A 20,774-nucleotide genomic window follows, 5' to 3' on the forward strand; every position below is an offset into this window, starting at 1 on the left:
TTATCAGAATAATAATTATTAACAGAAGCAAAGTTTAAACCAGTTAATATAACGAAATATTTCCTTTTTTCAACTATTAATAATATATCATCTTCAAAATAACTTTTATATATATTCATGCCTTAAATCGATGTAAAATATCACCTATCATTTTGAAACCGCATAATATTGCTTTATATTTACGGCAAGAAAATAGAATCCATAATCTTAATCTGGCAATTCATGTTGTTCATCTGTACAACCTTTAGGGATTTACTTAAATAAGTAGTTTAATAAAATGTCAAAGGCATATACAGCATATGTGTGACATTTTTCAATGAAAATAAATATTTTACTAAAAAAAAAAGATACACAGCAGAATAATAATATAAATACATATGTATGAAAAAGTAAAATATTCGTCGCACTGCTTTCTACTATTAAATTCCTTTAAGCCGTGTCTTAAGATCCTCAACCTTTATTAATTACTAATATAAAATTTTTGGATAAACGACATTTTTTTTATCTCAATGTTTGTTACATTTTAAAAAAAAGGTTGTTTGGAATTTCCATTCTAAAATGTGGCAATACGAATGGTGGTCGGAAAAAATAACTTTTTAAGTTCATAATGGTTTTTTTTAAAGAGTATAAATTTTAAGAAAAGGAAAACTAAGAGGCATTTTAGCCTCAGATATTTAGTAGATTCGTGATTTAATAAATAATGTAACATCTTAACATGAATTGCAACTATAAACAGAATTGCACTGATCACGAAATTCAGTTAAGGCTCAAGTAGATGATTTTCATGGAAAAAAAAATACAGCGAATTCCAAACGCGCATGCAAATAAACATGTATATATTTAGAAATATTTTTAGTTGTGTTTACTTTATAATATTTTTGGTTAAGTTAAATCTTAAGGTCTGTATTTATATTCATTACATTTTAAAATTTTAACAGTCATATTACAATTATTTATTCAAATATTCAAAACCTAATATTAGGATTCTGAACTTGGATAGTAATAGTTAAGAGAGGGGAAAATATCTGATTTTCAGGTATTTCGAAGTTTAAAAAAAATAAAAGAATTTGTGGTTAGCAAATGTAAAGCCGAAAGGAAATGTGTGATTAGTAAGAGGAAAGCTGAAAGGTCCGTTGACACATTTCAAAAAGTGTGACTTTGAAGTCAGAGTGATAAATTATGTATAATAATGCAATAAAACTCAATGTCATCAACTTAACTAATACGAATACAAGCTGATTAAGTTATATTATATGCAATGTAGCTATATAGCTCTTTTAAAAATATAAAAGCGCTAAAATACGAGACAAAATTAGGTAAGACAATTACAAAAAAATTTTTACCGTCCCATATAGCAAATTTAAAAGAGTGATTACTGTATATGCATATTAAAAGCAGTTTAGTCTACATAATAAAAGCAAAAGTGAAACTGTCTGAAAAGAGTAACATTTAACACTGGGCAGAATGTTGCGAGTAATAGATGTGATTTAATAGAGAAATACGTTTAACATTTTGATAAAATCAGCAATGATTGATCTTTTCGAAACTTTGCCTAGAAAAACTGCCTGGTGAAATTATCATCAGCCCTCGGTCAGGTATATTTGTGAACCTTGGCAAAGCCGTGGAGCACTCAGTTTGGTTTGGTTTGGTTATATTAACGTCCCGTTTGAAGCAACACTAGGACTATTTTTGGAGCACTCAGATTTTCATTTTCAAGCTTATATGTGAAGCTTGTTGTGCTTCATAAAATATTTATAAAAAACCCCAAATATTTTTTTTGTATGCAACTTTTTTTAAGATTTCTCACAAAGGGCAACAATTTTAGTAACAAAATATAGTAAGATTTTCATTTATTAAAATTGTTGTGGGTTTTTTTTAGTTATTGCGCCTAATTTCATGTAAATGCATAGGCTGTCAACTCTTTAACAGATTTAATTAAAAATTCGATATGTATCTATTCTTTAGATGCTAAAACTGTGAATAGAATTTCATTTATCAGGATCGTTACTGTACCGTTTATATGCAAACGAAAGCACATACCGACAGATCTGCCAATTCCTGGACGGATTTGATACCAAATTTGGTATGGATCAATATTTTAGATGCAAAAAAATGTATACAAAATTTTATCTATATAGCTCTTCAGATTTTATAACTTTCATGTTCACTAAGCACAGACAGTCGGACAGACAGACCTCTTGTGAATGGAATTGGATCGAAATTTGGCAGGAATCTATAAATTTGATCTAAAGACGCCTATTAAATTTTTTTGTCCAACTGAAAACCTTTTTGTGTCTTCATTATCACAAACAGACGGACAGAGCGACAGAAAAAGAGGCAGAATTCCAAAAATATGTTTTTCGAAATGAGAGAGGTATGAAATGTAAATGTCTTTCTAAATCTCAGATTCGAATTTTTTGGCGATTATAATACGCTTTTTCTTTACAGATTTCACATATGAAAAAGTAAAATAAATTATTATGGTTAAAATAAAATATAAATTATTATAATATAAATTATTATTGTTCAAAATTCGGAGAAATAATTTTATGGAAATGGATCTAATATTGGTACTGAAAAAACTAATATCTTGTTTGAGTTTTAATAGTGCATAAAAATAGATTTTTTGTGGTGATCGTTTGAATTATTATAGATTTGGAAATAAAAAGTAAACTTTTCAGCTTAATCATATTTTTTATTCATATTCCTAGCATTTATGCGGAAAATTTTATCTTATCTGCGATATATGATTATTAACCAAAATGACATGTTACTTTTGAAAAGGCCAAGAAAAAAGGTTTGTTAGATTTTACGCAGTTACATCCTAGTTTTTTCTAGAAACATTCGAAACCGGAGCTTTTTACCAGAAAACAACAGATTCACCGGCTGTTTTTTTTAGGTTTATAAAGCCAATGATATACGACAGAACATTGTGAAACAATTAAAGTTACGACAATTATACTTTGTGAGATGTGGGGAAAAACCTTAAGTCCGAATTAAAAAGTACTTTTATCTTTGATTTTAAATGTGAGAAAAATTATTTTAAAAGCGCGGATAAATTGAAGCCATAAAAAATATTTTAAAAATACTGCAGAACATATTCTTAAGAAATATTCATTAAGTAAAATTATATATAAAAAAATGTTTACACTTGTGTAACATTGTTAATGCTTCGTATTCATATCTAAGTCTGACTTGTCGATCTGAATGATGCATCATTTTCAAATATTTGCTAACCGACGACTGTTGCGATTATTATAAAATCATTATTATTTACAGCATTATTATATCTTATTAGCTAACTATTATATATAACATAAAAGCACACACTTTCAAATTAATTTCGTAAAATTAAAACAAATCAATGATTATGTATTTAAACACTTAAATGAATCATTTCACATGTATATAGTTTCGCATCTTATTTTTTCCAATGCTAATTGTTAACAAACCATTGTTAACCATCTGATTTATAAGAGTTTTTTTTTTTTTTTTTTTTGTATCTGTTTAATCGCGCTACTTTTCCGAAATCGCGCATTTTAAAGAAATGCAACAAAGATAAAACTTCCCATTTTATTACGTTGTTTTTGGAACAAAATAGTTCCAGCTGTTAAACCGCGAGAAAAATATTACATCTTTATTAAAAGATTTTCTTTTCTGATAAGCCTGGTGTTAACACTTGAAATTTTTATCTCCCAGTTGCCTTGGTGTTGATCTACATTTAGTAGGAAAAAATTCGTTCCTTTGCTGTAGACAAGGGAATTAAGTCGAATAGTAAGGCACGTGCCGTTCGGAGATTGTTTACATTTCGGTTACGTCACTCGGGAAACGCAGAAATGGCTCGTTATGCAAGATCCTTTGACGCAGACAGCGCTTTGTCCTTGCTGGCGAAAACAACATGCACCTTTTTTCCATGGCTTTGTGGTCATTAGGTTCTACGAATCCCATTTGCATAAAAGGTGGGCTTGATGATATTTTGTTTTCGGTGGGTCCATTAATTACTTTAATATCACCAGTTTCCTTTAACAGATAAAAAAAAAGTATATAACTTAATTTCCGAGTTCATAAAAGCATATTAATCGACAGTTAAGCTTTTGGGTTTGAAGTCTGCTGTTTTATAAAAACTACATTAGGTTACGTACTGAAACTTGCTGGTTATTTTTTGTAAAATTTAGGTGGAAAATGGGTTAGAAATATTTTATTCTAAAAATAGTAAATATAGCTTAAATTTTTCCAAACCAATTAATTCGAAATGTATTTTTTAACAATGGAAAAATAAGAAATTATATTTCTTATATTTGGACACTTTTTGCTACTTTACCGTAGTCAGTAAAATAGGAACCCACTACACTAACAATTACAGACTTTTCTGATATAAAAATGAATAGTTTTCTTCTGCTCAATATTCAATTTTATTAAGGGCTAAGGCTGTTTTTCATGAATTAAATTCATTCTCTCCGCTTGAGATTTCATTTTTAAGAAATTATATCCATGCAGTAATGAAAGGCAGAAGATGTTTCGAAGAAAATATTTCTCTCTAATAAAAGCCATGTAATTTAAACAATATCAATGCATCTACTGTTTTTTAAAATAATTCCCAAATCATAATTTTCAAAAACAGTTGTTATAAATATTAATGACAAATTCCTCTCCGCATGCTATAATGCAAAGGTAGATTTCTTATCTAAGTTAACATTTAAAAATATTTTCAATCCTTAGGCAAAAACAGTGGAATTGAAAGTGAGATATTGGAGAGACCATAGATAATGATTTTACTTATATTGAATAATTTATTATTCATTTCAAAATAAATATTTAACATGATTAATATTGCCATAATTAAATAAATAAATATAATTAAACATATTCAAAAGAACTAAAACACTTGCAAATTCTGAAAATTTTTTTAAGCTGGCGTTCTTACGTAAACTTGACAATTGATTTGTTTTCTTGAAATTATTAAATTTTATTTCAAATGTATACAACCAATTCCAAATTAAGGAAAGAAAGTAAATGTAAGTGCAGTGTTTTTTTACACACTTAAATGTGACAATATAAATCATGTTAAAAACATTCGAAGTTAGGGGTTAAAGGCTTTCAGTTATCAGAAAACATTTAATACAAAAGTTGTTAGACTTAATAAGACGTTAATTCGTCTTATCTGATTTTTTTTCAGTTTTAAAGAAGTTACGAGGAAACTTTTAAATGATAATAAAATAATGCTTTTATGTAAAACTACTGGTAGTCATCCCGTAACTTTCCCGGATATTCTCTGATAAAGATATTAACCACCTCTCTCGCTCATACATTTATGGGCTTTGGGCAGGATTGATCTACATGAAGCTTCTGATTTTTATTTTCACATAAAAGTTCTATGACTTTTAAGTAAAGGTTTCGAATTTGATATGGATCTACGTTTTATATGCAAAACCTATGTATTTTTTTTATCTATCTAGTTTAAAACGTTTTTTTTAATTGTCGTGTTCACTTATATTCCGACAGCAGCTGAAATTTCAGCTCGACCGATTTTATCTAAATGGATTTTGTTCAAAATTTGATATAAAGTTAATATATAAAATTCCATACTTCTAGTTCAAAATGATTTTGAATTCTCATGCTCACAGACAGACAGATATATATATATATATTTTAAATATACTTTTCGAATTCAGGAAGGCCCAAAACAAGGAGATTTGTCAGAATCTCGAGTTTTTTTCTTTTTGACGATTCCAATGCTTTCTTCTTTGTATACTTCATATACTAGAAAGTAAAAAAAAAACGTGAAGGTAAAAGAAGGAAAAAATTGAAATATTTTATTCAAAATCCGGATAAATAAAGAATAATAAATTAAAAACAGAGAATGACCGGATGAACACAAAATCTGCTCGCTTTAATCTTCCTGGAATACAAAGGAAACAGAAAATAAGAGATTCTAAATTGCGGCTGAAAAAATAACAACTGAGAATTAATTTGAAAAATACCAAAAATAAATTCTCTTAAAAAACACATGCTTTTTCCAATGTACTAAACAGTAGAAAATAATTATGTCAAACAAAAATAGCAAAATCATAAGGTGCAGATAAGAATGCTGTTAGAAAACTGAAACTGTAGTTCATGTTCGTTATAAATTTTAGTTTTTCAAATATGAATGCTAAAATGTTCCTTTCTTAGTACATTTATTGTAGTTTACTTTCCTACTTAAATTGTTTTTCAACGTCTCCAGAATTTTGATTAAAATTATTTTCTACTTTCTAGTGCACTGAGGAAAGTTTGTTTTGCTACATCTATTATTTTTTAGAATCTGGTCTTTATAGTAGAATTATCTTTAGTTATTATCTTATTTTTATAGTAGAATTATCTTAGAATTATCTTAGTGGTCTTTATAGTATAATTAAGTTAGAATTATCATGTGATCTTTTAAGGGATTTTTCTTTGAAGAATGAACATCTTAATTTATTCTTAAATAAATATAAAACATTCTATTTTGTAATCGAAATATTCTTAATCAGAACAAATATTTTATATCCTTCGTTCTTATCTTACATATAATAAATTATAATATTAATAAAAACACAAGCTGTTCTGCAGCAAATAAAAAGATGCTATTTCAGGAATGTTTTTTTTATTTATTTTTACATTGTTTTTCTTATAATATAATAGCTTGTAACAGCTTTTGAAACAACGGCGTTTGGACAGCTAATTTATTCTTATTTAATCTCAGCACATCAAGAAATGAAAGAAAAATCTATTACAAAATTCGTCTTTACAAATATGAACGATGATGAGTTGAGCGAAACCAAGCAATATTTTTTATTCACTTTTTTTAATACCTCAAGAATGACTAAAGCAAAGTTCAATAACGAAACGATTCAAAGAATTTTATACTTCTTTAATTCAGCGGAAATTAAAGGAGCAGAACCTTGAGCGCATGGCTTTTATGCTTAAACAAATAACAATTACACTATATTATTCTTGAGGTTCTTTTTTCCCGTGCAACTCCGTCAACCGTCTGTAAAATAGCATTTTAATGTATAATGATATTATTTTCTGTTAGTTTAAACAATGCCTCTCAATTTCCAGAAGAAAAAGGAAGTAGAATTCAATGGACTGAAATTTCATAGCTTTTTGCTGATTGATCTTTTCTGTGCGCGTAAACTGTCATTGACCGATCGTAAATTTCAGTAGTAACGTTTTTATGTCGAAAAGAAAAAGTATGTTGCCTTTTCGGAGAAATAAACATCAATAAAAGGCTGAAACCAACAAAATTTCATGAATTGAAAATTCTTTCTCTGAATTCGTCATGCTTTTTTAAAGGGAATTTTTACGTAATTTTTCCATTCATTCCAAAGGCAAAAAGAATTTCCTGGGGCAAATTTTGAATGAAATCACCGTGGAATTTGTAGATGGCATATCAAAATATGCTTATCATGTGAATGTGACGTCACACTGAGTCCATAAAAATGAATTGGATATACAAATCTTGATAATTTTTTTATGTATTAAATTCTTTTTAACGGTCATTTTTTTAAAAAAAATTAATCAGAAGACAAAACACGGAAAAAGCACATTGCTGTCAAGCGAATTAAGCATTTAGATCTTCTGTACTATTCTCTATACATCTTGTCTATTTCTTAACAGATATTTTCAATAAATTTTTAAACACAAAGCGAAAAAATTACTTATATTATTAACGGCTTACTCAAAATTTAGATGCTTTCAACATCATTTTTATAAATATTTTTCCTTGCACCCATTCATTTTTTACCAGATATTTTGAACAGAATTCTAATCAAAAGTTTTATTTACTGAAGTAAAGGCGGAATTAAATATATATATTTTTTTTGCATTCTTCTTTAGTATATGCGCCCATTACCATTCGTAAAACGTAAACTAAATTGATGAAAAAAAATTTACCAAATTCTTAAACACAATTTTTGAAATACGAAATAAAAAAAAAATATATAAAATTAAACACAAAACGCAATTTAAAATCATTCGATCAAAAAATAAATTCCTAATTCCAAATCATTCCAATGCATTGAACTCAAATCATTCCTATGGATTGAAAAATTGTGAAGCATTTAATTTATTCTTCTTAGAGATCAATTTCGTTTTCATTCTTGTGCTTTGCAGACGATTACACTCTCTGATTCCGATGATGTAATATCCGTTTTGGCAAGAGTCAAGTCTAATTTATTTTCAGTGGCTCGCATTTGTTTTTAGATAATTGTGCTTTTGAAACTTTCTTTTAAAAAAACATCAACTAAGTATTAAAGGATTTACATCAAAATTTTTTGGTATAAATTTTCTTTTTATCTACAATAAAACCTACGTATTATAATGAAAATAAATTCGTTGCATCTTTTTGAAATAATTCATTTATTCAAATTAAATTTTCAAAAGTATGCAAATCGAGAAAGTGTCAAAAACAACCTCACGTAATAACTTTGAATATTTAACAAATATAAACTCAAGTATGCAATATGTTAATACTTTGTTGAGCATCCTTTAGCTGAAATGGCACTTTAAATACGTTTCGGTATGCATTAAACGTGTGTGTGTGTGTGTGTGTGTGTGTGTGTGTGTGCGTGTGCGTGTGTGTGTGTGCGTGTGTGCGTGTGCGTGTGCGTGTGCGCGTGCGTGTGCGCGTGCGCGTGCGTGCGTGCGTGCGTGCGCGCGCGCGCGCGAAAGTTCAATTTTGTTCTATTCATAATGCTTTAATTTGTTTTTTCTAAGAAATATGCTTTCGTGTTCTTCTCCATAATTCATGCCATCAGAATGGATTTAAATCTGGAGAATGGGTTGAAGTCTTAGAACAGTTGTACAGAAGTCATAAACGAACATTTAGGGTTACGTATTTAAATCATCCATATGATCTCATAATTCATCTCACAGCTTAATTATTTAATTTTATTACAAACCTTTCTTTTAATTTTGTTTAAGTTCCATTGCAGTAAGTCTTAGAATTTTTTTTCTACATGAAAACTTTCGAGCCTTGCGAATTAGCTTGTCATGAACTGGTTTAATTTTCAATAGTTCCACATAGTTTCCACTGCTTTATGATGGCAAACACAGATGAATAATTTATTTCAACAAATTTTCCAATACTTCTGATGTTTTTACCGCCTTTATAAAGTTGTATGATTAAATTTCTAATAGAATTTGTTGTAATTTTGCAGCAGTCGATCATATTCATTTAAAATATAGAAATGTAAACATATTTGCTTGAACTAATTGTAATTTCAATGTGAAAATAATATTTGACAAACAGTGGTTTAATCAATTGAGAGTACACTTTACTTTTACTTGACAAATCCGACTTTCAATATAAATAACACATTACCGAGAAGTGCAAACATCTTTTTATTTTTACACATAACAAATAATTTAATTTAAAGTAAAAACAAAGAACAATCAACGAAAAATTTCTAAATTGAAAAGTTTCAGAAGCATTTTAAATAAACATATGCAAATATTTGTCTCAAAAAATTGAGAATACACCAATGAATTTTTTGTAATGTCTCGCATAGAAAAAAAGTGTCAGTATTTAATTGCATGCCTTCTATTTTTTTTTATAATGGCCTTTAAACATCGTGGTACCGATTCGATAAACTTTTGGTCGTATCCTAAGATATTTTACTCCGTTCTTGTTGCAACACTTGTTTTAAATGGGTTTTGTTCCTAATTTTGTTTTTTAGGACCTCTGTTTCAAGTGTGGCCCATAGATATTCATTGGCATTGATATCAGCGGACTGTGGTAGTGTGTGTGTAACTGCTGTTTACAATGAAAAGACATTACATCTTGACGTTACTTGCATTCTGTGTGGGGTCGCTGTCCTGCTCGAAAATGAAATTTCCATTTAATCCCAAATTTTAAGCATTTTTCTTTAGATTGTTGCGAAGTATATCCAAGTAAATCATATGGTTTATAATGTCATCTATAAGAATTAAATTTCCTACACCGGATGAAGCCACACAACCTCATATCATGACGGAGTCACTACTATGTTTAACTGTAAGACATAACTTTTTTGGATCCAAAGCAGTATTAGACTTTCTCCATATGGTGAGACGCCTGCCACTCCAAAAATGTTGAATGTTCTTTCATCACTATATATAACTTGCTTTCAAAAGATATTGGTCTTCAATTGATGAGCGCTTCAAACGCTTTTCCTGAATTTTCTAACTGATGAACGGTTTCTCTTTAACCATTCGACTTTTATACCCAGCTTGTCGAATTACATTTCGCGCAGTTTCAGTCCATGCACTTCTGCTTATGATTTGAGAAATTTCTGCAGCAACCCAAACGGTAGCAGCAATCTAAAGGAAAGTGACAAAAATTTGGTTTTAGATGGAAATTCCATTTTCCTGCTGGACAACAACCCCAAATACACTGCACATAACATCAAAATGTGGCGTTTTTTCATTGTAAACAGCAGTCACACCCACCAATACAGTACTCCAAGATCAATGCCATTGAATAACTGTGGGCCACACTCGAAATAGTGGTTCAAACACATAAGATTAGAAACAAAACCCATTTAAAACAAGCTTTACCAGAAGAATGGGTAAAATATCTTTAGATACCACAAAAAATTGGTCAAATAATTACCACGACGTTTAAAGGCTATTATAAAAGTCAAAAGACATGTAACTAAATTTTGGCACTTTTTTCCATGCGATATATTACAAAATTTCATTGGTGTATTCTCAATTTTTTGAGACGAATATCTGCGTATATTTATTTAAAATACTTCAGAAACATTCAAAAACATTTCAGTTTAAAATTTTTTAGTTGATTGTTCTTTATTTTTACTTTAAATTAAACCATTTGTTATGTCTAGAAATAAAAGCATGTTTGCAATTCTCGGTAATTTGTTATTTATATTGAAAGTTGGATTTATGAAGTAAAAGTAAGGTGTACTCTCAATTGTTTGAGCCACTGTATATTTCCGATTATAATAAAAATAATAAATATCGTTTGTCAGACAATTTAGTAAATTCTTTCGAGTATCCATTAACTTATGCGAGAGTGTTTATAACAGTTTCATGGTAAATAAATTTTTTTTTCTTTTCAAAAAAAGTTATTGAATTTATCCTCATTACAATATATAGGTTTTTGAACATTGTTTCCATTAACAAACTGGATTAAAAATTTAAAATAAATCTAAAATTCAAGATATGCTGCGGCAGCACGTGAATTTTTTTTCTAGCACATTGTGTATTTAAGATATCATCTACACTACACTACACATAGACACGTACACACAAAACAAATCCACAGTCTATCAGAAGATAGACCTAAAAGGTAATTGGAGCCATATCTTCTTGATTCTGTCCAAGAAGAGCTTAATTCAACATACTTACCGGTTTGGCGACCAGCATTTTTGGCAGGATTATTATATGCGAATAATTTCAATGAAATGTTTTACACTTAAGCTTTGCTTAATAGTTCTAACAGGAAAGTGATTTAAATGTCAATTTATGATAATAACTAGAACTATCCTAATGTCTTGCGCCTCTTCTGTTTCTTTTGTTAAACACCTGCCTATTTCTCTTTCTTATTTAAAATCTGACTTTTAATTTGAAAGAAGGAATAATAAAATGTCAGATACTCAGCTTACGGCTGAATCAAAAGATGTAAATGGCAATAATTTATAATCAGAATTTTTTTTCACATAATGCTGAAAATATTTCAGTCTCTATTTTTGTAAGATCTTAAAGAATATTAATTTATGATCCAATAAAACATTTTGTACTGCGCAATATGAAAAATAAAATTCCAAACTGAAATAATCGTAATACACCATCTGACCAAAAGTATCCGGGCACTCAGTGGTATGGACTTAGAGCTTATTGAGGTGCATATTAATATGATGTTGGTCCTCCTTTTACATCGATGACTGGAAAGACTGTACACCAGTTTTTGATAGGTGGCTATAGGAATCGACTTCCATGCTTCCATTAGAACTGAAGTGAGTGCTTGCAGTGAGAATGGTCGGATGGTGAGGATGACTACGTAATCTGTGCTCTAATTCGTCCCAAAGGTGTTCTATGGGATTTAGATCCGGGCTCTGAGAAGGCAAGTCCAGTTTTTAAATATTCATTTCGTCAAACAGCGTCTGTGCAAGCCTCGATGTGTGAAGGGAGCAGTTATTCTGCTGGAAGAGAAATGGGCCTGCCCCAAAATATTGCCATAGAGTTGGGAGTGCAGCATTGTCCAGAATGTCCACATACATCTCAGAGTTCATGTTTCCTACCACAGGAACTAACGGACCCAGGTCAAAACACGAGAAACACCCCCACACCAGTATGCTCCCACCACCAAACTTAACAGTTGGCAAAATGCAGTCACTAAAGAAACGTTCGCCAGGCATCCGCTAGACTCAGATGCGTCCATCGGACTGCCAGACTTGAAGCGAGAGTCACAACTCCAAAGAACAGTTTTCCACATGTCCACAGTCCAAAGACGGTGAGCACTGCAACTTTGCAATCGATGCTTCGCATTCTGTGAAGTGATGTTCGGCTTGTGCGCGGCTGCACGACCATGGAATCCCAAGTTTTTTAACTCTCGACAAACAGTCCTGCTGCTAACACTAACGCCTGATGAGCTTTGGAACTCCTGAGAAATTTTCACCAACGAGGACTTGCGATTTTGTTTCACTACCCTTTTTAGAGTTCTGCGGCTGTGTTCACCAAGTTTTATCGGCCTACCAGTTCGTTTTTCTGCAGTTTCACTGCACCGACGTTTCCACTTCACAATTACATCATTCACAGTAGATTTAGGCTTCTGTAGGATATCAAAAATCTCACGAACTAATTTCCCACAAAAGTGGCATCCCACTATACTGCCACGATCAAACTCACTAAGCTCCTTTAACTTACTTATTGCCTCACAAACGCATAAGTACAACCTGACAAACCACTACTAACGCTTTTATAGCTTTCGATTAATCATCAAATTGCGTCACCCGCCAGAACCATTTTTTTAAGGGGTGTCCGGATACTTTTGGCTAGATAGGGTATATTTTTATGCATTAAATACATGAAAAGAATATAGCATTTATAAATGCTGACACTATAAAAAATTTTCATCATTGCCTACTTTTAAAGTAAACTATAACTGTAATTACTACAAATCATTTTTTTTTAACTACGCCTTAAGATGAAACCTATCCAAGATGATAAAAGTATTTTTATCTTGCTTGGCAAAATGGAAAAAAAATCCAAAATAAAATATTCATAAAAAATATAAAGAAATAGAAGTAGTAAACGTACTTAAAATATTTTTTTAATTTATTAAAATTAGATGATGCAATTAAATCGACGTCATAGAAAAGATTTTTTAAATTTTTAGGAAGTGTAAAATCTTTTTTTTTTTTTTTCGTGCTAATATTTTCGAAAGGCATGAAGGGGAAAAAAATAACAAAATTTCATATTTAAAGTAGAAAATTAAATATATATTTTGATATAAAAGGGATAATAGTGCCTAGTTTCTTCCAGATATCTTAGAAATATGACCTTGAAATTAATGTTTATTTTATACAATATTTCAGGCCTAAATAGCACATGATAAGGCGTTCTTGCAGTTCATATTTGTTTTTGACATTCTATTCATTACCAAATTTTTGGAAATTCTGGATAAATAATTTGGTTCGAGTCGAGCCTGAAATTGTTCGATGTTTTGAATTCGCTACTACAATTCCAAATTTCAATTGTTTGTTTCGATTTAAATCAAATTAACAGCTCATGTTAAAATATTGAAAGTTAATTTTTAATTAATTTTAAAGTTAATAATTAAATAGTTAACTTTAAATTAAAGTAATAATGTAAGCTCTTGATCAAAATTTGTTTTATATACATTATGAGACCAGACAGCCTGCACTGGATTAGACGTTTATAAGAGAAACAGCTTCTTATTTAAAAATATGTTAGACAATTAAATTAAATTTCCTACACTGTGTAATTTTGCACTTATTTTTACATAACTCATATTCAGTTAAAAAAATTATCTAGATTTTCTTTATTAGTCTTTATTAACCTAAATTTCTTTATTTTCTTAGCCAGAGTCTTAAAAAAACGCGTTGGAGTTTTCAAAAATCTAAGGATTTCATTTGGAAAATCTGGAAGTCTATTTTGGAAAATCTAATTAAATCCTACTGAATCTATTTTCAGAATGTATCCAAACCACCTGCTGTTCTGAAGCCGCATGAGGTGATTCGCTGTGCAGATGAACCGGGAAACGTCGACTTCCGCCGTTCTGTGAATGGTTCGTATGTGTCCCTCATAATCATTTGGTAATCTGTTCAGAATGTCTTACCTCTCAAGGGTAAGCATGTGACGGAAGTTTTATCGCCGCCTCAAAACGTGTGCCACCGAAGACACCCGCGTGACTTGGCTTCGGACAAAGGCGCGTGTTGGCAATATGCCCAGACACGCATTCATGTCAACAATGCTTCCCTCATTCCTCAATTGAACTGCTGATTTATAAAATGTACAAAGTTCTGTAACATTGTTACAGTTTTCAATCAAAGCGTGAGGCTTCATGAGCTTGATTTGTTGGATCCATCGTCGATTAACATGTAAAATAACAATTATAAAAGATTTCGAAGAAAATTAATTGATATTTTTATAATTAGTTAATTATTCATAATCTATGCATTAATTTCCATTTCAGTTTTTGCTTGCTTTGTAAAAATTTAATAGCAAAGTTGTACCAGTTGTAAAGTTATCTTGCAGGGTCGTGAAACAAATTTTGAGTAGCAAAATAATAATTTATTACATTTTATTATTTATTACGCTGCACAAATCAACATCATAAAAATTTAACGAATATCTGAAAATGATAAATAATTGTTATGAAAGTAACTTTGATTCATGCAAATAATCGCAAATGAAATAAATGCAACATGCGCTTATAAAATGCTATTTGATATATGATCCAATAGAATTAGGTTACATTTTGTAATTTCTTCTGCATTTTCTTGTATGTTTTATTACAAACTCGTTATTAATTTTTCGCTAATTTGAACACGATAGATAAAATATTTAAGGAATTAAATCGGTCTTACCTAAACCTAGATTTCAAGCAACTTTTTTTTCCCACTCTTGGGAGATATTTTTTTGCAGCAGCGATGGTAATTGGTAAGGCCAAAATAATTTTCAGATCAACAACAACAGAAATAGATGCCTAATTTAAAATAATTTATTTGAATGATATCTTAATATTTGCAATTTTGTGATACAAGAATACAAAACTCAACAACAAATTTTGGTGACATTAAATACATCAAATAAATCTACTATATCTCGCAATATTATTCGAATTATATAAAAAAACAAGCATACGTTGAATCATATACTGATGATAAATTTCAAATCTTTTTTTCCAAAAGAAATAATTCTTTCAATTATGACCGCAAACATTAAGACACAAAATTCTCAAACTTATGTTGGATGAGTGAAAGTATACATCACGAAATAATTTTCAGATGCGTGTATATTTAGTAATTATACATTCTTCTGCAAAATATTTGCTTATGCACTTGCACCGTTTCTATCTGCCCTCCTGATGGCTCCTATTAACATATGACCATGTTCCCAAGGTCAGATCATTAAAAAAAAATCACAATTTCACATTGCATCAGTTGCAAAAAGGTTTGACTCTTTTTGATGAAATTATCACCAAGCTCGTATATTGAGCCAGTGGCTAATGTAGGCATTTTGCACCAATAGTAAGAAAAGGAATATTAAGAGATTTTCCATTTATTAAATGAATCAATTTAGTTTCACTAATTATTTAATTCTTGAATTCACATTCCATACATTTTAAACTTTATCAACATATTAATGAAATATTTTAATTTATTTTTAAATTTTAGTAACTTTATTAATTATGATTTAGTGGCTTTATTTTTTTAACCATGCCTCTGGACTGCGTGGCATCATTTGAACACAATGTTATCTAAGCAGATACTCGATATTTTTTAATGCAGTGATAAATAAGTGAATATAAGAAATATATAAAATGGTAATCACATTTCGAAATCGGAGATTAGTAATGATATCAGTTTATTTGAGAATGCAGACTTCTCAAAAAATGAAGAAATGCTATTTTGATCCAATTTATGTTATCATTTCTATGATATACATTAAAAAATGTTTAAAGATGTCAGAGCTGTTTGTCATTGACATTTTGTCTTCATTATACAAAAAAATAAATAAATAAAAATTATAAGATGTCATCTTAAAATATAAATAAAATATTTTTATTTGTTATTTTAAATTTTAAAGTATTTTATATAAATAATACAAAGCAAAAAAAAATCCCTCTAAAATATTCCGAAATGCAGCAAGTTTACAAATTATTAATCTACTAACCGCCTTTGGCGACTAACAAATTTGCTGGGAATACTGACTATGTTTAATTTTAATTAAATATACAGGGTGTTCATTAATTATTGTCGGGGTTTCCGTACCTCATAACTTTCGAATAAAAAATATTACGCAAAAACCGATTACGTATTCGTAAATTACAACTCAAAGAATTTTATTAATGATATTAAAGTGTAAAGCTTGCACAATTTGCACTTAGTAGGTATTCAGCTGAAGGCGATTCTTTGAGTTGTACTTTACGAATACATAATTCTTCCTGTAGTAATTTACGTATTCATAATTCTTTCTGTAGTAATTTACGTATTCATAATTCTTTGAGTTGTAATTTAAGTATTCATAATTCTTTGAGTTGCAATTTACGTATTCATAATTCTTTGAGTTGCAATTTACGTATTCATAATTCTTTGAGTTGCAATTTACGTATTCATAATTCTTTGAGTTGCAATTTACGTATTCATAATCGCTTTCAACTGAATGCCTACAAAGTGCAAATTGTGCAAGCTTTACACTTTAATATCATTAATAATGTTCTTTGAGTTGTAATTTACGAATACGTAATCGGTTTTTGCGTAATATTTTTTATTCGAAAGTTATGAGGTACGGAAACCTCGACAATAATTAATGAACACCCTGTATATACATACATACATAGCTTGCACACCAATGCATTGAGCTCATGCGTATTCATGGGTCTGTGCACAAAGTATTTTAAGCATCAAAATCATCCTGTTCTGCTAATTATATTCATATACTTTTTAAAGAGTTAAATCTCATAATGTCAGACCGTCATTAAAAGCCTAACAATCCTGATTATCTATGTATAATCTGACTTATTCAGTATTGTTGTTACTTTTCTAATCCTTGTGCATACTGAGAAGAAAATAGGAAGAATCTTTTTTTTTTTTAGTTGGTTTAAAAAAACTAAAGAAAATCTTAAGATTAAATATCAGATAGAACAATGAACACGTTTTAAATTTCACTGCAACAGTAAAAATTCAAATTTTAAATTATCCAAGAAAATATTCTTAAAATTTAAAGACAAACGACATGACAATTAAAATAGTATTATCAAAAATGATTATTTTCGAATTTTAAGATTATCTGAAAACTATTTTTTTGCAATAATAGGTTCAACGGAAAAAAACATCAAAATCTTGCTTAATTTCCAACTAAAAAATCTTTCTAAGGTGCACACTCCACATTCCAATGTATATGTTCTATATTTGGTGGCATTGTATCAAACAGTATGATCTGTAGAGCGCCAACACGCTCAAAATCTTTTCTATTATTAGTAGAGATTAGCTATTAGATCATTTGACTTTCATTAGACTACGAAGCCATATCGAGATAGTGAAAAAAAATTTTTTTGCAGTCTGTTGTCGCAACAAGAGCAGCTGTTTTAAAATATGTTTCTAGATTATTTCCATAAATCTATAGCAAACAAAGTTTAACTAAGTATCATGGAAAAAGTGGTTACGTTTTTAGCTTTTTCTGAAAATTATAAATAAGACCTTTTTCAGTGCAATTAAACTGCAAACGCAGTAAAAAGAAAATTTAAAATTAGCAACAACAAATTAGCTGCAATTTTGAAATTAATAACAACCAAGGTTTGAATATTCTATAAAAGTAGGTATAGAGTAACGATTTTAGAATGACTTTAAAGAAAAATTTTAGATAATAGTAAAAGTGCTTGCTAAAATAACTATTTAGCAAGCACATACGTTTAAGTAACATACAAAATCGCAATTTTTTAATTACAGCATTGAAGAAGATCTGAAATTTTGAATGAATTAGACGAAAAAGTTTAAAATGCAATAAATCGTTCTGAAAAAAAAAAACTGCTACTATAGAGAATTTATTGTGTAAAATATTTAAACACGATTTTAGTTAGCTTGATTTGATTCATAATTTTAACGATGTAATTTTGTAATAGATTTTACATTTAGATCTTGTTATACTAGAATTCTGAGATTTTATACAGTCATGAAATTTCCAATTTAGAATTTCATATTTTAATATTTTTAGAACTTATTAAAATAGTTAATTTTAATAAGTTCTGAAATAGTTAATAGTTATTAAAATAGTTAATTTTAATATTTCAGAATTTATTTTCAGAATTAATGTCTAATAAAAATTAAATTTAATTAAACTAAGATTCATAAAACTGTTGACATGTGATCGTCAGTATGAAAAAGAATTTATTTTAAGATTCCATAATATTTATAATAATGATTTATGAAATACAAGACTAAAAAGTAAAATAAATAAATAGAAATATGTCTTATTAGTAAAGTAAAAGAAATAATTTTTTTTTCTATAAAAATGTGGACAACAAAATAAAATCGTAATACGATGAGCCAACCAAAAGCTTTCAGAAATTAAACCGTGCTCAACATATTTATTACATGTTTATTTCTTACTTTTATTCTTACATAAAAAAGAATTGTTTTCTATTTTCTAGCGTAGTAATAAAAACATGTTTTTTAAAAACTTAATTTTTTTTCTTTCATTTTTAACAAGTATGTTTACATAAGATAATTTCTTATTATAAAATTATATAATTCAATGAACTTTTAAATTGTAGAAAAGTCCTAATCTCAAAAGGTTTTGCATAAAACTATATTCTATGAATTTCTTCAACATTAGCAAGCAAAAGCTGTTAAGAAAATCGTCTTGATTGAAAAGATTTTATTAAAATATGCTAATTAATATTCAAAATTTTCACTTAGCATTGATTATGCTTCAGTTTAATTTTTGGTCTACGATTAAAAAAAAAAATTGAAAAGTTGGCTGCGAGTGGAAAAAGTTGAAACCTTAAATTAAAAGACTAAAACAAATCTAGCTAGAATTGTTTAACTAAAAAGGTTTTTAAATCCTATAAATTAATACTAGAGATCTTTATTAAGTAATGATTTCAACTTATGAAAGTTGCATTTACTTATGAAAGTTAAAATTACTCTCGAAATAATGCTCGGAAATTTTGCGATTACAAAGGATCTACAGCTGTGTTAACACAACCAAATAATAGCGCTTATATGTTTTTTCTTCTTTTATAGCAATACATCGGATTAAAGACCATTTTTAATTTATTGTTTCAAATACGATAGAATCACGTCCAGTGCGAGAGTTCCTTAATTCTTAAAAGAAAAGTGCATTATGTATGACATGCATTATCGGAAGAATTTATGCGTCGTTCTGCGAATTATGCATTTATATCTTATTTATATCTTCACATATATAAGTAGATAGATGTTACTTTTGTAATATTAAGAGCTTTATCTTTCATATATAAACAACAGGTAAGTTCCTTTTTTTATCTTCCAAACAGCAACAAAATAAATCCAAAACCACGGAATTGCTCCTTGCACTTTATGAGTACTAGCAGCACTTTTTTGTTTTTTTGGATTTTGATTTTAAGAAGGCACTGTAAATTCAACAGATATATCTTATTAGGGAATTTATTAAATTCTGTCTTTTAGCAAAGGTTTCTGTTTAGTGAAATTTTCTGTGGAACCATAATTTTGCAAGACATTTGGGTGTTAGTTAATCAATAAAATATGAAATCTAATTTCAAGAAAATAAAGTTCTGTTGATTTTTTTTCAAATATTCCGCATTTTCTCGATTTTCGAATGTTTTCTAAATAAGTTAATCAAATCATCTTCCATGGAAAATAGTAGCAGCCGGACGACATTGAAACTGTTGAAGAAAAAAAAAGGAGCTGTCTAAATTTTTCCCCCAAATTGATTAAGACATTGTGATTGTCTAATATTCGATTAAACTATCAAATGCAATAAAGACACCATAATGTGGGCTGAAAATAATAATGAGGATTTTATTAAAGCAAATAAAATGTGATACAATAAGATTTGACTGAAAATATAAGCAATTTCGTAAAGTTCATAAGTTGAAATCTTTACAAAAGTGTATTCTTTATGATAAACCTGTACATAGCATTTATTTTTTACTATTTGGGCAAGTGTGCTTAAGTCAGTAAAATAGATAGGTATGATTCAAATGACATTTTGTAATTGATTTTTTTATTCAATTCGCGATATGTTAAAATTTTCAAAATTTTTTACACTTGCTTAATCTATAAACTAAGTCAGAAAGCCTCTACACTGTTTTAATATTTTCAAAATTAAATTATCAATTGAACGGTAATTATAGTTAAACTATTATTCCATACTCATAGAGCCAGCTAGAAATGAATCTGCGAAAACTTGATTTCAGAATACCACAATATTTTTCATAATGAATTATGAATTGAAGATCATAAAGTATAAAATAAATAAAATAAAAATTATACTTTTAGTACATTAAATAAAAGAGTGTTTTTAAAACTTATAAAGAGTGTTAATTATTTTTATAAAATTTATTC

General features: G+C 28.8%; 1 long non-coding RNA gene across 2 annotated transcripts in view; it reads right to left on the reverse strand.

Annotated features, from left to right (window-relative positions):
• Positions 1 to 3,559: 3,559 nt before the first annotated feature.
• Positions 3,560 to 20,774, reverse strand: part of LOC129984614 (uncharacterized) — a 45,312-nt gene continuing 28,097 nt past the window's right edge. Inside the window, exons 2-3 of one of the 2 annotated variants that reach the window (XR_008785507.1) lie at positions 5,660 to 5,760; positions 3,560 to 4,020 (exon numbers count right to left, since the gene is read on the reverse strand). This is a non-coding gene — a long non-coding RNA (uncharacterized LOC129984614). Of the gene's footprint in view, positions 4,021 to 5,586; positions 5,761 to 20,774 lie in introns of both variants that reach the window. The other variant, XR_008785508.1, reaches the window with a different exon arrangement.

The sequence above is a fragment of the Argiope bruennichi genome, chromosome 9 (assembly GCF_947563725.1).
Source record: "Argiope bruennichi chromosome 9, qqArgBrue1.1, whole genome shotgun sequence".
Classification (NCBI taxonomy): Eukaryota; Metazoa; Arthropoda; class Arachnida; order Araneae; family Araneidae; genus Argiope; species Argiope bruennichi.